The sequence below is a fragment of the Hipposideros armiger genome, unplaced genomic scaffold (assembly GCF_001890085.2).
Source record: "Hipposideros armiger isolate ML-2016 unplaced genomic scaffold, ASM189008v1 scaffold_74, whole genome shotgun sequence".
NCBI classification, from domain to species: Eukaryota; Metazoa; Chordata; class Mammalia; order Chiroptera; family Hipposideridae; genus Hipposideros; species Hipposideros armiger.
The window spans coordinates 3,020,957-3,023,785 of NW_017731424.1; positions in this window are offsets into that span (position 1 = coordinate 3,020,957).

Here is a 2,829-nt window from a genome sequence, read left to right on the forward strand (position 1 = left end):
CCCTCCTTCAAAGTACCAGATCTCTACTTGTGGGTTCACCTCCTTTCCCCCATTCTCAGCTCAGGGGCTTTGGGTGCAGATTCCACTCAGGGATGAAGCATGTAGCCTACTCTTGAGACAGCCAATCCATCATGATTCCCTGGCCAGTGATTGGTTCAGGGCTGGGCAGTGCCAATGACACTCAACGACACTTTTGCTTGGAGTGCTAAGATCAAGGTAGAGATCTTCCCCACCAGATTTATTCACGAGGGCAACTTCCAGGAGCCTGAGACTGAAGCCAATACAGTGCAGACAGAGCCGAGTGGTAGAAAGAACCAAGTCCCAATGACGTTGCTTGGACCCTGAGTCCAGCTGTGCCTGAAGCTTGCCTGATCTTCTCCACACTTTTCAACCTTTTTTTTTTCTCGAATAAGTTTGGGTTGAGCCATCTGTTGCTTGTCATTAGAAGTTCTGACTTCATAAGTTCTGTGCAGTCGGTGGGGGGGCTAGGGGGAGGAATCAGGTGGGGTGGGACTAACGCACTGATAGAAGTTGCAGGATGGTGCGTTGCAATTCCCTGTAAGGAAGAGCTTTCAACAAAGCCATATGAAGAGAGTACATGCTCCCTGACGAGGGAATTCCTTATCAGTGGCAGGATTTCCAATAAGCACAGGATGGCCACTTGGAGGGGGAGAGCATAGAATAGATTCAAGCATCTAACAGAGGGTTGAACTCGGCAGCTCTTTGGGTCTAGGTTTTTCAAAGTCTCTTGTTAATGACTAAAGCAATGAGGTCACATGCCCTTTCAAACTTCCTATCTAGGTATCTCTAATACAAGGAAGAAATGATACACACAGTGTGGCACAAAGATTCTAGTTCTGTGATCTTGAAAACTGACCCCAGTGGACAGAACTGCCATGACAAGATCTCCACCACGAACTTAATCCTTGTTCACCCCTCTGGTCTGCCAGTGAGGTCGACCCACTGTGCCCTCCAGACCCCTTCCGCCTTCTGCCACCTGCACCTATGCTCTACCTTCATCCACAATTTCCTCCCTTTCTGCTTTCCTACCTTGCCTTACAAGAACCCACTGTCCACTATAAATCTGTATCCTCTGGCCACCCCAGACCAAAGGAATGACTCCAACTTCTGACCTCTGACTGATCCAGTTTTCTGAAGCACTTGTTTGGACTTATAAATACCTTTGCATAGGACCTTGATGTTGCTTCCTCACTCTTTGGCTCCCCATCTTCTTGAGGGCAGATACTAGGATTACCTGGCACACAGCTTTGCACAGGCTGCACTCAGTTGATGCTTATGGGTAAGCGATGTTTTAACGTCATGGGCTCTTGTTAGTATCCCCTCCTGGAACATGGGCACCTGACAGTCTCAGCTCTGGGTCATTAAAGCTCCCTAGGTTGACTATGGGCTCTCCTGCATCACTTTGCTAACCTAGGGGAGTCCAGTTGTGTCCAGCGTAGTTGCAGGGCCCAAGACCCAGAGGAGACAGACGCCCACATGTCCTCCCTCCAAATCCTTCCCACTCTACCCATACCTGACACCCCGTGTGCCTGATGATGTATATAGTCATTTGTTCATTCATTCATTCACCAAAGGCTCAGCAAACAGTGTGCCAGGCATCGGTGTACAGTGATGAGCAATCAGATGCAGCTCGTGCCCGTGGGGCTGCTGCTGGGGGTCCCTTCCACACAGAGCCGGGGTTGCTCCTCCTCGGTCCGTCTCTCTCTTCCTAGACCCTGACGTGTCTTGCCTCAGGAATCTTGGATCTGTCATGTGTCCCTTTGGAGGGAGGGTCTGTTTGTCCTTTGCGGATGCTGAAGCCCTCCTTCTAAAGCCTTCTTTCCACCTGTTCCCACTTCTGTCCCAAACTGAGATATGGTCCTCTTTCCCAGAAGTCATCTTCTAATCCATCTCGCCTGCTCACAAAATCCCGGAGAGAGCTGGGCTCCCCAGAGACAACCTAATGGTTATTTATGGTTAAGGCGAGTTTTGCATCTTGAATATGCATTTGGTTTAAATTAGTAAAGCGAAGAGCAATAAACCCTGGCAGGGCTCTGACTTGAGGTCGTGACCCCCAGGGTACAGTGTGGGGTGAGGGTCTGGCCTTTGACTCTGAACCCTGTGGATGAAGGTGCTACGGTCCTACCTGCAGTCCTGGCTGCCTGACTGCCTGACTGCCTGCCACGGGCAGGGGCTGTATCAGTCTCTTCTTTTCACCTTTCATTGCCCAGCAGCCCATAGCTGCTGAGGGTGGGGATGGGGGTGGAGGGATCACATCCCCAAGGGCCACCTGGTAACGGTGGCTTGGCGAGCAGCCAGGCTCGCCGCCGTTGCCTTCAGTCTGTGCCAGGGCTCTGGAGCCTGGCTGGCACGTCCTGAGGGCAAAACGAGCCTGCGAGCGGTCTAAGGGGGAACTTCCTAGAAAAAAAATGAATTTCAGGTTGGAACGGTGTAGGGAGGGCAGAACACAAGGAAGGGAGCGCGTCGCAGCACGCACAGAGGGTGCCCGGGCTGCCTGGAACCCCAGAGAATCCCCAAAGCGTCCTGTACTACATACCCACGTGCGTGCGTGTGCCGGGCAGCGCGAGCCGAGAGAGCGAGGGCAGGACGCGGAGCCAGCAGACGCAGAGCGACCGCAAGCAGAGACCCGGCGAGCGCGCTGCTCCGGGTCCGCCCACTGGCGGGGGGCGGGGGGCGGGGGAGCGCGCAGGGGCGGCGGCAGCCGTGGCGGCTGGGCTTCCCCGGGCTTCCCCTCCCCGGCCGCGGGCGCCCGGCGCGGGCCCAGAGCGCGGAGGCGGCGCTCCGTAGCCGGGAGTCCCCGAGGCGCCT